We start from the raw sequence: 15,558 nt of genomic DNA, 5'->3' as shown, positions 1-15,558 counted from the left end.
TGAGAGTGAATCAAAGGAAATTATGCTAAAGATCGACAATCTACTATTAAGACTTTACTTAACACTATATTAAGTTATGGAGAGCTCACCATAAAAAGTATGTGATAATTAGTTCAAAGAAGAATAACAAGAATAATATTCGCAGGGGCTGGTCATACAGTGGATGGATAGATTAAGGGAGCAACATATCTTCAATAAATCTAGATCTAATGCTAGTATTCTGTGATCCTATAGAAAAAGCCAGCCCAGGAGACTCTTCCAGCCTCAGAAGTGAAACAGCCGCATGGGGTCACAAGTGGACACTAAACATGGAGTGATTTAGAGGGGAGAATAAGAAGGGCACCTCTTCACGAAGATCTGTGGACAGGCTTCTCAGGCAGGCAGCTGAGGCCTGAAGTTGGACGCTTTTAAGAAACAGCTGGACCAAACCGCCTCCTCCCATTAGCATCTTACGCAGCTAACTATTCGGGTTTTTTAGCAGCTATTTACAAGTTTATTCTGACAGACCATCGTGTAACAAATATTGAGCACCTTACAGTAGCAATAAATAATGAAGAGTACTGCCAACACCCCACTTGCCATGTTTGTCTCCTTTCAAAGCTTCTTTTTCTCTCGAGAGAGAGTTCTGTTTAAGACAAAGACTTCAAAACAGCTTTTTTTTGCCTCTGTAGAAATGGCTAAGATCTGTTTAATGTCCTTTGCAGTCAGACTATCACCACTCTGCTCCTGTGAGTCACTGCCTATCTCTGAAGTGGACAAGGCTACAATCAACACGGCAGCTCTCCTGCATCTGCTGAGGGTTTCCCTTCAACATCTGCGCTCTGATTACTTTAGTACTTTTCAGCGGCCCATCAAGTGCTAGCCTTTTGCATGTATTATTGAGTACTGTAGGTCAATGGGTGCAGTTCACTTACATGCATTACAGACTAGGGAGAAGTGGTCCATTTCTAATGGGTGTTTTTCATCAGTAGCCCTGCTAAAAATGATGGTGACGAAGATGACGAAGCAGAGAAATGTGCAACTGTGGGGGAGAGAGGGGTCAAGGTCGCCACCTGGGTAGGGTTTTAATATTTCTGGATATTTTGTACAGTTTATTTGCAATAAAAAAAATTATCACCCCCAAAAAAGAAAACAGTAGTTATGACCAGATCAAGCCCAGTTAATTATTTATAATTGTCAACCAACAATTAGAATGAAATAATTGTGCCTCATTCAAGTTGGAGCATGGACTAGAGGAAGAGCATATTTTGCTTATTTTAATGATTTATTTTAAATAATTACGATGAGAACAACTAAATATCTGTATCTTATACCTATGAGTTTGTTTATTTGCTATTCTCACAGTACACTTAACCCCAAGAAACAATAAAGCATGCAGGTCTTCCACAAGATATTTATTACGGCAAATTTGCAATAATCTAAAGGGTAATTTAACTCAGAATAGAACTGAAATTAATTTCAATGTAATTCAGTTTTACTGAGAAGGCCACTTAAACTACATAGATATTTTATCATTAATTGAGGTCCTGTAACAACCTTGTGATTGTGTGTGAAAGACTGTAAGGCACGAGGATATGAGCACAAGCATTCTCTCTTTGCAGGATTTGTGCTTGGAGTGCAGTCTTTATTACAAAGAGAAGATCACGATAGGGTCATAGCAGTTCCCAGAGCATCTCATTTTATTCCTGTTTAGTGTTTGTTCTGGACAGATGGCTCGCACGGTTGATGGGCTTGTTGTTTACACTGATTTGTGTCAGATTATTACAAACTGCTTCATGCAGCAACTTAATGGTGCTAAACAGATGAAAAGCTTTAATGAATGCTGACAATTTGCCACAAAATATAGAATGCTTTGTTTTTATTTTTAAAGAATATTTTCTAGTTTCTTAAAATAATTTCACCACATTGAAATAGAAAAATGGTAACTATGTCTCTGTGTAGATATATATACATTATAATAGCATTACGCTCGCCTCAGTGGGGAGGAGAGCAGAGTGATGAAGCCAGTTCAGAGATGGGGATTATTAGGAGGCCATGTTTGGTAAAGGCCAGGGGGAAATTTGGCCAGGAGTAACACCCCTACTCTTTTCAAGCCCTTTGATTTTTAATGACTACAGCGAGTCGGGACCTCGGTTTTATTATTGAACTGAGATATACTGTATCTGCATTTATAGCGTTTAAATCTGAAGCTCTGTAGAAAGAGCAAGTCGGTGACCTACTGTAGCCGAGAAAAACATTACCTGAGATTTTTTAAAAAGATTGGCTTGTGCTAGCCTAGGGTAGTGCAGAAACAAGAGAGGGGGGGAAAAGCCTAAAAAAAAACCAACACTTATGTTCCATTGTGCTGTTTCCCTTTCCCTTGACTTTCAGATGGAGAGAACAACAGCGTTACTGATATCACTTTAATAGTCATTTAAATTTCAAATGTTCCCATGTGATGTCGACACACAACGCTTTTCAAAGCCCATTGATGTTTCCAGGCCCTTATTAAAGCCTTCCATGGTTAAAGGTGGGCTCTTGCAGCTGCAAGGCACGCTGTGCCAGGGGCCCTTTCCTTCCAAGCCCTGCTCAATGCCATGAAACGGGTCATTGAGCAGCTAAATGGAATCATTATGATAAATAATTAAAAGAATGGCGCACAAGATTCCAAACTTTTGCTCTCTCCTCGCTCTGCCCTCATTCGTGTTTTCACAGGCTTTTGCTTGATGGCAGCTGCCTGAGGCGCTATAACTATCACCTCTTTCACTGAAATGCAAATTGCATCCTTACCAGCTAATTAAACTACATTATCTATAGTCCTTGCATTTATTAAAATTCTAGCAGCGTTTCAGAATTCTGTGGGAAGCGAAATTGGTTTCAGGTTAGGTTTTTGATTTTTTTCCAGGAGGTGTTAAATGTGTTTGTGAATGCAGCATGGCAATGGAACTGGGAACACTGAAGTGGTCATTAAACATGAACAAAGGAGGCAGTGGAAAGCCCACTTGTCCCTTATTATAGCTGTGTGGATGTATAAATATACAGAACAACCAGTACGTGTGTGTATACATACAGGCATGCTACCTTCACAAAAAAATAGGAAAAAGCCCTAACAGTCAACCTCCAGAGATTACAGTTGCAATAATTTGCTCCGTTGATTGGACTGGATATTCACAGGTATCCATAAAGATATGGGACCACTCTGAGATGTGGGCAGCATTTCAGTTGCTTCTCGGGGGGAATTTTATTAATAAACTACTGCCTCTAAACCTCCGAGACTCTCTGAATTAGCCAGTTACGATGTTGCCTTCAGGAATGCACCAGTGACATCTGCACCAATAATGTCTCTTGTGACAGTAGTAGTTCAGGTGGGTATCTCGGAGATACCCACCTGAAGGAGACTCAGAGACCGCTTCAGAGAACACGTCAGGGACACCTGAAGAAGGCTCCATGGCCGAAATGTTGTGTTCTCTTTCTTCTTTTTTTCAGCCTGGAATAAACCTGTTTCTTGTTCCTTTGCATGTCTCTTGTGAGGTCACTTACATCAGTCTTCTTCCCGATAGCACGGTATACTGGGAAAAAAGGCCTCCCCTACTACTGCTTTACAATCCCTAGTAGTACTGGGAGATACATTATATAGGATATACCATCTTCGAGGGCTAAGCCAATCCCACTGATCTGAACAGTAATGGTTACCGAAATCCATAGCAGGGCATGTGTAGACACAGAGATGCATTCATTAACACCAGCACCAGTTCTCCTAGAAACTACTTAACACACTAGTATGTCTTTGGACTGTGGGAGGAAACTGGGGCTTTTCTTTGGGGAAACCCGAGCAAACGCAGGGAGAACATACAAACCACGTGTACACGTGTGCACATATGTATCCGTTATACAGTACATAAAAAGGGATCATCTGAGTCTTATTAACTGAAAATAAATTATTCTGAATGTCTTTAATATTAGAAACAACATATCTATTGTGTATACATAAAACACTAAATAAAGTGCTATATTATAAGCATACAGTTGATTAAGGTGTATCTGCTTTGTTTATTGTGGTTTTCTTTCCTTGCGACTTACAGTAACATGAACACAGATTAGTATTGTTAAAGGATGGTGTCTCTTCAGTTCGGAAAAAAATATATAAAGCTAATTCACTTTCTTAAAAGTGTGCAGGACGTCATATAGCCGAGATCAAGATATATTTCCTATAGGTCACCGTCTTTGCAGTTCAGCCATAATATAAATTTCAATGTAACAGAATCCTATGTGCATCTAAAAATAATTGTTGGTTCGAGCAAGATACTCCATAAAAATTCATGATATGCAATTCATGATTCATGAGGATGATTCTTTTACTCATTTATTTACTTACTCATTTGTTCATTAATTCATATATATTTGATTAATATTAATAATATTTGTAGCACAAATCATATTGACAAAAACAGCTGCCTTCAACATACAGTAGTTCATTTTTTTCTTTTAAAAATGGAAAATCGGCACTCATTTTCAACTGTACATTGCTACCAGTACAGTTAAGCTGTATCTTTTTATTTTCTTCAAAGTCTGTGTGCTTTGCATTAAAAAAATCCCAGCTGATTCTTTGAAACTGTTTAGAATGTACAGCAATGCTTTTATAACCAACATCCAGTTTCTCCATTATCATGGTCCTTTACTAAAACTTTAATAATGTATGCCAGAAGGATTGAGGGGAAAAAAATGATGCGAGACATGTTTTTTCTCCTTATTTAATTAGGGTCATGAATGCTTCTTCTCTCTGTAACTTCGTTATCATGACACTATCTGTCACAACTCACTATAAGACTGTTGATCTCTTTTATTTCTGTGTTTTATATACAGTATGTATATACTGTAGTTGGATGAGCTTGCTGACCCCATGAGTCCAGGCACAGCTGTCCATAGACACTCTCTGGAAGCAGAAATTAATCAGCTAATAGTATTCATTCAAGTCCACATGTTAAATTCTTTTACTGGCGTGCAAACTTATAGTGTGCATAATTAAAACTGACATTTTATATTTTGACATTTATGATATTCTACCAGAAATATTGCTGAGAGGAAAATTTGCTTGTGGACCTTCCTGAAAGGACAAAATAATAGTTAATACTCGAAATATTTCCTCTGCCCCACATCCTTTGGGAAAAGTACCTCGTTTAGCAAAAGTTCTGAATTTACATTTTTCTACACTGCCTCTTGTACAGGTTTTTCTTGTTTCTTTCTCGAAAACAGATAGGAGAATAAATTGAGAATAAATTCCATTTACATAACACTTTTTACATTCTTGTCCCCCCTGTAATTAATTGTACCCTTTGTACTTGTCTGTGATGAAAGGTTAATTTCCGGGGTAGGTCTGCTGGTTGTATTCATGGCTGACTCGTTTCAGGGCTACCAGAATAGGGTTTGTACTGTAACTTCTGAAGGGCCCCTTGCGCATATCCCAAATACACGGTATACTGTCGTAGGAAATTAAATCTGGTGTGAAGAGATGATGACAATGGAGTTGTACTTTCGTTCTCGGAACAGGAGATAAATGAAGAACGGGTGTCTGTCTTGTGTCTGTAGAAAAAGCCAGGGAAACCATGAAGAGGGGGCCACGAGAAAGACCAAGCGAAGAAACGGCTTGTTCCTGTTGGACAATTTAACCTGAACTCGCAGAGGTGAGTAGGGAAATTGGCTTTGTGCTATAATCCTCTATAAGCCATGTTGCATTGGTCCGTCTGGCAGCATAAGACTTAAGCTATACTGTGCTTAGGTTCTGAGGCTTTTGAATAGGTCCTTGTCTATCGCCAAAACAAACTGGGGCAAGCCAGCAGACAGTAGGTAATGCAATGAAGAATCTAATTCTCAGGGACTCACAGGATTATAGGCAACATCAACAACAATAGTACATTTAGCAGGTGATTTTACACAAAACGTGTCAGATAGATGCTAGGAGATGGATCAGAATGAGGTTTGCTAATTTGGTTGTGCCAGTGTAAACTCTCTCTCACTAACAAGCCTTTTTCCTTTAACCACTGGTTCACATAACGTCTCTGGGTAATAGGTACACATATTAAAAACTCCAGCACAAAGTCAGCACTGACATTTTTAACAGTTGACTGAAATATATATTTTGTATCCTTTGAACAACTGACCACCACCAAAAGGGTCGAGTTCTCACACAAAGTCATGTTTGAATGATTTTGCATTGATGTGTCAACATAATGTATGGTCCAAAAAATAGAGATGGGGAATTTGCACATATATTTCTTCTGGAATTACCAGCAATTATTGAGGGGTTACTGATTAACAAAGCAATTTTCTTCAAGTTAATTAGCTTGATAAATATGCAGTCTTCAAGCATATGTGATGTACAGTCTTGCTTAACTATGGCAAAAGAATGACTTGTCACTTTAGAGCAATGTACTTTGAGATTTTTTAATTACCAGAGGTTTCTCAATATTGGTTTGGATTTTATAGTGTTATTTTATGTCTTCTTATGTATATTCTAGAGTAGAGTTAAAAAAAGCTTTCCAGTATATGTTTAAAAGTTTGTCATCAAATAGATTTTGGAAGGTAATTTAAAATTTTCGACTGTAAGATATATAAGAAATATTCAGATAAGATTGCACTCACATCTATATTTACTTATAGAATGTCTTTGATTATTATAAGAAAATACAACAAACAATATTCACATGAAGCTTTTTTCTCATCAGATTTCTTATTTCTTTACATACTGTACTTCTTTTTCATCATTAATGTAAACTTGGTGCTGTCAAATAGCAAGAAATTAGCTCTGGATTACTTATTTACTAATTCCGATGAAAATTTAACGCAGACAAAGTGAAAAATGCTGTATTCTGGGCTTCTTTTCTGTCTCCTCAATGTTTTTATACTGTATGAACTCTCACATCGCACCACTTTCAACAGCAGTTCGCAGTTTTCTGTGTTTTTTGTGCTATTAAATATTATGCTTTTGTTCTGCCTCATTATCAGCTTCATTATTAGATATTTAATTAAAAAGCAACAGCTGATATATCAGAAGCTTAAGAGTAGTGGATGGATGGACAAATTAAGCAGGTTCTTCACCTATGAATTTCGTGGGACTCTGAATATACTTACAGTACCTTAGATGTTGTCCTACAAATGACAAGTTGTAACGGTTGTTATCGAGAAAGGTGCAGGTGTTAAAGTCAACAAAGCCCACTTACAGTACTTTTCCTTTGCTCTGGAGCAACCATCAGAGTGAAAACGCCTGTTACAGGAGGTGATGTCAGGTCTGATACCAGGGACTTCAATTTAAGACTGACATCAGTTAAAAGACTTTGAAGAGGTAAGGTCTTCAGCGAAAAAGGGCTGACTTGGCTTCATGTTAGCTGAGATCAGACAAAGATAACACTATAAACTAACAAACAAAAGAGGGATCCGTCCTTTTCAGACAGTGTTTTCCCATTACTTCATTTGAAGTTGTTTGTAGAGCCCAACAATTGAAGGTAAATTTTGAAACCTCTGTTACTATTTTTAAAAAGAAGCAGTTACACCCTTGGAAGCACAGGGAGAGATCAAAGCAGAAAAGATGTCTATTTTGGCAGTGATATACTATAATTTATAATTTATATACTGTATAGGCTGAAGACCCTCAGATCCATTGAACTTTTAATGTTTAATTTCTCTGTCAGACATGGTAATTATCATATCAAACTGAAACAAAAATGTGAAATAGAATATTGACATTACTACTGTATTTCCAAACATTGACAGCTCTGGTGTCCATGGAAACACAGATTAAAATTTCAGATTCTCATCAAATTTGGATGTAATAGCAAAATAACTAACCTAAAATAAGACTAGTGTGATGTTTATTCATTAGCATTTATAATGCCAATAAGCTTTAGGTTCATTTTACAAAGGAACAAGACAGTGAATGGCCATAGAGTCACACTGTATCAAATTATTTTGGAAACTGAATTATTTGCCAGAAAGAAAAATTCACATTACATTCTCTTCAATCCTCAACGCTAAATTAGATGGCTGACAAATAGCGATCTTGGCAAGTACAGTAATGTGATACCTTGTCTCTGAAATATGCTGCTGCTACTACCCTGCTCACTAGCTTCAGAGCATTGTATATAAATGCATATAGTGTACATAAGCTTTCTACTGCAGAAATTTGAATAATTACTGCTCACAAGATGCGTTAAAACTAGTAGGCTGGCAAGCTATTGAGCTAATGTGCATCTGTCTGGATTCAGATGGAGAGATCTGTAATAGCTTTACAGCAGAGGCAGTTGGAGCTGCCTCTAAGCTACATTGCTCTGGGTTTCATTCCACCCTTCAGCATCTGTCTGTGTGGAGTTTGCATGTTCTCACCAGGTGTTTGTGGATTAGTGCCTGATGTTCTAGTAGTCATATAATCGTTGGTTTTAAATGTAACAGTAGTCCTATAACAATGGGAACATTATATTGTTTTCTAGCATGACTACACTATATATTTGATTACACTCTATATACAGTACACTTTACTCTACTGTGCACTTAGAGTGTACAGTACTCTACACTCTAAGTGCACAGTTTTTCTGATATAAAATGATACCACCACCACATACTGTAACTTCCTCATCACTGCCTGCTGTATACAGTATATTAGAGAGGATCCTTTGCATCCTGTTCAGAGATGTAAAGATACTGTTTTAGTGAATGTACAGGGATGCATTGTACTCTAAATGTTAATGAACAAAACTGGTCTCCCCTCCAGTCTCTGATGGAGGGGATTTGAATGATGCTGTATGAATGATGTATATAAACAGTCATGGTAGCCCCATGAATTATTAATATAAGTATAACTTGGATCCTTTCCATCAGAGTGAGAACGGAGCTGAATATGATGTTGATAAAACATTAAATGGTTCCATGTAACCATCTCAACACCTTTCTCCTCTCTTTACTACCACCCTGCTCCTTTCTCTGGTGAGCAAAGCAAGGGCTCAGCCTGACAACCAAGAGTGCTGGCCATAAATATATCCCCTGTGCATCCATCCAGGGCTGCAGCAGCTAACTGCAGGGACTGTAAATCTCACGCTGGAAAACTGGGTCAGAGAGCTGGAAACCTGGCTGTGGAATATCAATACGAAATCAAGGGAGAGGAGTGTGATTGACAGTCCTGAGAGAGGTGCAAGCTGTGAACCATTTCAAAGGGAAGAGCTTCATATTAAACAGAGAGGGAATATTAACCAGACCTTTACCAATTGACTGTTTTGCTCTGATGCCCTCTGGACACTTTATTGTAGGTATTTTTTTTTTCTGCGATTAACTTAATATGTAAGGTTGGAAACTTATTTTCGTCATCCATTTTTTAAAGCTTGCCTTTAGAATATTTTGGGGGGATTTTCAAATGTTTTCAAGCCAGGTCATTTTCCACTGCTCTTGAGACTTTTGACATCAGAGTGCAAATTAGTTCACAGGAATCCAATACCCTTAGTTGGCTAAAGATCTGTTTGTTGAAGTTCAGCAGCCAGAATGGAGAAAAGTCTAGTTGTGCTGTATGTAGATACTGCCAGCACTATAACTTAAACCTAGATATGACTTTTTTTCAAATAACTGAACCCTTCCCCTTCTGTTACTGAATACACTTATCTAGGTGTATGCTCACCGGAAGACATATTTTCATCCACAACACTTTTAAGCCTTCCTGTTTCGTCCTGTCAGCTTCTCTAAGTATCACAGATCATCACTATACCAGCACAGACTGGATGGTCTTTGCCTCTGCCGTTATCAAGACAGCTGCTTGTTTGCAAACTGCTTCGAGCTGTTATTACTCATATTCCTGAATTGTATTTACAGCTGCTCAACACTTAATTTTATCTCCACGGCCTTTTGCTCCCATTCACCTGTCTTTCTGGTACATTTGTCATCAATCAAATATATATATTTATGTCAACATAAAAAAAAGAAAAATGTGCAGTGTGTTGGGCACATTTAGGAGTTGTGAGCATTGCAGGGACATTTTCCGACTTAAACCTGGACTTTTTATCAACACAGTGCAACAAGCTCTTTAATCTACACTCCCAATCTAATGATCAAATAAAATTGTTTAGCAAAACATCTTCAGCTGTTACAATAGAAGGCATGATGGTGGTTAATTTTATTTCCTGTTGGGGAACAGCCCAGTGTCCAACAGAAATCAACAGACAGACAAGTCATTATACTCTCTAGTTCTGGAGTAAGCACAGCATCACATTAGTTATCACATATAATTATTTATTTATGCAGGACAGAACAGACAAGAAAAAAAATGAGCTGCATCAGCTTCCCCCAGTGGTATCCTCTGAACAGCAGTAGTTATTTATATCTAATTGCTTAGATTTCACATCTATATGTAGCAGGGAGTGTGTGGTTTCATTAGATTATCAATAAAATTATCAACGACTCAATAATATGCTCAACAGCAAACAAAAGAGCCGTCATTGTTCTAAAGGGGCTTTCTACAATAATACCACTGAATAGTCATTACCATAACAACCCATTTAAAAATACAATAGTATATTCCTCACTTTCTCAATCTCATGTGATCAGCAGCTACATGCCACAGATCACATACAGTACATCACTTAACTGATAGTCTAGTGAAACCACATATTCCATACTGCAGGAGAAGGCAAGCTTGTCAGACTTAAATCACATGCCAGAATTTGTTGATAGCGTACATACACAGCTTTCTTCTAAATAAGGAAATCTATTTTGTGCTTTTGCTTTGATCCAGTGATCTGATGTATGTGCACTGGACATACAGGTGGGCTTTGACAAGGTTTGTTCCCAATTTGACAGGAACATAAACCAATGGAGCACATACACATGAAGTGGAAGTGCATTTAACAGAAGGCACTTCTTTACACAAAAGGTTGTTGGAGTGTGGAGCAAGCTACCCGCCATGTTGTGGAAGCTTCTTTATCGAAGTGCGTGGATGAGATCCTCAGGTCAATTGGTTGCTTGAAAGCAAAAACCAATAAACCTGACATTGAAGGACACTAAGCTGTGTAGGTCTTTACCCCCTAGGAGATTATCAAACACTCTATTCAGTGTAAAACAGCATTTGACACTGCTGGATATATGATATTATTGCTTTGGAATTAATGTATGGTGCTATTTCTAGGTTTCATAATTGTATAAAATACTGTATAGTTCGAATAATGTGCTCTGTATTTAAGGTATGTTATGAGCATAACATACCATGATCATATTTAATAAATGATTAACTGTTATATATTTAAGCATCCGTACATACTGTAGGTTCAGCACTAGGTAACAGAGTAGCCTTGTTTATGATTATGCAAAGTGCCAGACAGTAGGTGCTATACAGTATACAGTACCTTGAAGCTTTGACTTAAGTAACACAGTTTGTTTCCCATCAAGTGACTGGTACTGTAGGTGCAGCTATAAACAGAGGCTGCTAGATTCTTGTCTCACTAATAAAGGGGTATTGAAACAGAATGTGTTATCGGGATTAATCTTTTTTTAATAAACAGAACAAATTTTAATTAAATATATTCAAGATAATACCTCTTTCAGTAAACATACAAAACATTTGTATGCAGAATTAAAATCCCTTGTGCTGCACCAGTATCCTCTCTGGTATTTAATTGTTAAACCTTTCTATTAAATAAATGTAATTTTGAGTTAACTTAGGCTCAAGGTAAATGGCCTTGAAAAGCAGTATCTAAGACAGACTGTAAACCAGATATAGTCTCAGGCAATTAATCTCTACTGTACTGTGTTTTAATTAAAAAAATATTTAATTGCCAGCACTCTGTCAGTGCTGGAAAATTTAATTTTATTTTGTTCTACTGGTCTATGTAACGCATTACTAAAACAGTAATAAAACGTTAATCTAATAAGAAGAATCACAGATTTGTGAACAGAATATTTTTTTACATATGCACTTAAGTTATTTAAGTAGTTCTGGTAAGATTTTATAATAATTATTCGTATTTGTAATGTAATTGCATGAGGTTATTACTTACTGAAATAATCCATGGTCTATTTGTGACTTCCTCTATTGACTATTCCGTATTTCATTGTAATATGTTGCCATATTTCTCTATATTTACAAAGACAATATTAATGTCTTATCTTTAGGGATTGCACATTTCCAACTCTGTAATTACTGAAGGAAAAGGCCATCACTTAAAACTAACTATCATATGCCTCAACTTCAGAATATTCAGATTACATTCACATTTCCATGTACTGTAACTAAAAAACCTGAAATTCAGTTAGACCACATCAGTAAAAAACCACAATCAAGAAACAGTGATCATTTTTCTTTATTTTATTTTTTAAGCCATTGCTTAGCTTTGATGTGTAATTTATATTTCAATATAGTTTATTTTATTGTTTCAAAAGGAAGTATCAGGAGTTCAGATAATTGTGTCAGAGTGACATTTTGACAAGCCATGTTTAAGACTTAGGGGGAGAAAATGCTTGAATCTGTGAGAATAAAAAATAATTTAAGAGAAGGAGGACATAGAAGGCAGTCAGTAAAGTCTTTCAACTTATAGTGAAGAGTCAATTAAATGCTAAAAGGATATATAAAAAGGACAACCAGTATACTGTAGATTTGTTTTATACTACCATGATTGTGGGGAACTGATTTGGCTCACATATTTGCATCTTTTTTTTTCTATTTCTTGTTCAATGTGCTCCATTTGACCTTTTTGGGGATCATTATTTCCACTCCTTAGGAAAGAACATAAAAATCAGACTCAGTAGATAAAGGATTTTATGCCTGTAGATAAAGGATATCCCATTCTGACACTGTTTGTTGATTAACCCACAATTAGTGTACAGTTAGCTGGTATTTCTTTCGCTAGCAAGACACATGCCTGCACTCCTGCCATGTGCTCACTGTCAAGTCACTCAGCATTTGCCTCCAAAGTTAGCACCGTGTTATCAATAAGAAAACCATTTGCATAGCGCAATGCTCATTGATAACACTTAAGCTCACAGGAGATTGACAAGTTCATGAGGTCACTGTTGCATGTCCAGTCACAAGCCATCCCTTCTTGGAGACTCATGCTTACAGTGGGTTAATGACATGGCCCAGTCTCAAACGAGTGAAATGTGGACTGTCTGGCTCAACCTGCATTATGCACGATTATATTTACTGCGTGAGCTGCTCTGTGGGTCCCCATTTCCTGTTTTAATTAATCAAGAACAAAAGAAATATCTGACGGAAAATACCACAGCTCTTTTCTAATCATTTTAATATCACATTGTTTGCATTGTTTGGTAACATTGCATATTGTATTTGTTTTTAACTGAAAGGATATTAAGATATAGAATAGTCATGCTTAGGAAACCTGTAATACATTAATGTATCATGAACTCACTTATATTCTAGACAAAAACGTTGTAAGAATGTGTGCTGTATTTATAAAGCAAACATACATTCAATAATTTGAAGAATTTGAAGCCCATTTTCTTCATTTTTCAGAGAGGATTTACAAATATAAAAGACGTATAACTCTGAAGAAATCCCAGTAAGAACTAAATAAAAGTAATTGCATTTATACCCATTATTTTGTTTGTTGCTTCATGTTGAGTACATAGAAATATTCTCTGTTTTAGCCTCAGTAACTGCTGGTTTAAATAAACAATAAACACATTAGCACTTAAATTATAGTTGCAGAGTAACCAAGTTTACAAAGCAGTTCTGGAGATGTATGCCTGTATTCTGAAATCTCAAAGTTAATATCAGTGAGGTTATATACTGTACTGTATGTCTTTTGCATAGAAACCTATATAGTCTGAAGTCCCAGGAATACTGAGATTAAAATCCTGGTGCACTCATCCGTGAAGCGGAACAACTGTAAAACATATGTCAAAGATGACAAAAATTAAAATATTTGCCATAGAAAAATGACAATATGAAGAAATACTTAATATATCTACAGTATATAAGAAGCTATTAGATACATTGAATATGATCCCAGGAATTTTACAATAGTGGGGACAGAAGAAATCAATGCCTTAGTGCATTATTTATGATGAGCTTTTACCAAAGCACTGCATGAATGCTGCATATTCCACATCGCGTTCCTACAAAAAATTTGTGCTTCAAACATAAATCTTGTGGCAGGCCTGCAGTAAGTAAGGATAATACGTTCAGCTGACTGCCACTAGAGTTAATAATAATAATAATAATAATTGCTTACACTTATATAGGACACTCCACTCATAGCTCTTTACAGGTAACGGGGATCCCCTCCACCACCACCAATGTGTAGCCCCACCTGGATGATGCAACAGCAGCCATAGTGCGCCAGATACAAGAGAGTGATGAAGCCAGTTCAGAGATGAGGGTTATTAGGAGTCTGATAAAGGCCAATGGGAAATTTGGCACCCCTACTCTTTTCAAGAAATGACCACAGAGAGTCAGGACCTCAGTTTTATGTTTCATCCGAAGGACGGCACCGGTTGTTAAGGCAGCTACTCTTTGTAAATAGGTTCACCTGTGGTGCATTCATTAATTAGATATTTGTTAAAGGGTTGTGAGACACATTGTCATATAGGGGCTCATTTAGATTAGTTTGATATACAGTATAGAGGGTACTGTTACCTGGTATTGGGGTTGGTTTAGTGTATGTGTTTTTGGTGCACACAAGATAGGGAGCAGCTTTATAAAAATAGTTTCCTTGCACAGCATCTCTGCTGTATTTCCCACGTGTTTACTGTAGGTCCTGCAAGCTGATTACTGAGAGTCTGAAGGAAGGCCTGTCACAAACCTGTTGATTTCTTCTATAGATATTTCATCCAGATACAAGAAATCAACCAATTCTGCAGTAGCTTCACAAACATCCTACAGAGTGAGCTGAAGAATTACTTGGACAGGAAGGGCATATACAGTACATTAGTGACACATCCTGCCCTACCTGCTGCCTCTGTCTGTTCTTGGAGACCAAACCATCCAACTTTTGCATTGTTCTACTGTCTAACAATGTGGAATTAAGACAGGTTGAACACATGGGTAGTTGAGACAAAGGATGTATCTAATTTTGCTCAATTAGTTGCATGCATGGATTTTGACGTGGATGTGACAATAAAGAAAGATTTATTTGGTGAAGCTTCGTCAGCCTGCACCTGAAATTTCTAACTTGACAGTTTTCATGTCTGCAAGTTTTGCATTGCTTTGTGCACTGACAAGGATTGGAGCATGTCAGGCAATGTGTAGATATTTTTGAAAAAGCAAAACAAGTTGCTCCCAATGCAAATTCAAGCACTGATCTGTGAGGCTTTTTAGTAATTGGACTAAATGTAGAAAATGTAGAATGGACCTTCACCCGAAATTAACAAAAATTATTGCATCATCAGGAGCTGGGATCTGAAGGAGTAGGGTGTCCATGGCAGAACTGTCACATTCTCATCTAACAAGAAAGCTGCTCTTACATAAGCAGCGCAAGGACTTGATCTGGTTCAGTTGTAATGTGGTCGTATACTGTAAGATAAGCCCACAGGAACAGCAGCATGTGAGGTCCTGGGACTTAATCAATATAGCGCCATGTGGTCAGGCGACTAGAC

General features: G+C 37.2%; 1 long non-coding RNA gene across 1 annotated transcript in view; it reads left to right on the top strand.

Annotated features, from left to right (window-relative positions):
• Positions 1 to 5,574: 5,574 nt before the first annotated feature.
• Positions 5,575 to 15,558, top strand: part of LOC148818739 (uncharacterized) — a 73,360-nt gene continuing 63,376 nt past the window's right edge. The window contains exon 1 of the long non-coding RNA XR_016094413.1: positions 5,575 to 5,660. This is a non-coding gene — a long non-coding RNA (uncharacterized LOC148818739). The remainder of the gene's footprint in view (positions 5,661 to 15,558) is intronic.

The sequence above is a fragment of the Atractosteus spatula genome, chromosome 18 (genome assembly GCF_055471065.1).
Source record: "Atractosteus spatula isolate fAtrSpa1 chromosome 18, fAtrSpa1.hap1, whole genome shotgun sequence".
In the NCBI taxonomy this organism is placed as follows: domain Eukaryota; kingdom Metazoa; phylum Chordata; class Actinopteri; order Semionotiformes; family Lepisosteidae; genus Atractosteus; species Atractosteus spatula.
The sequence above is the reverse complement of the archived record's forward strand: the minus strand, read 5'-3'. Positions and strand labels throughout refer to the sequence as shown.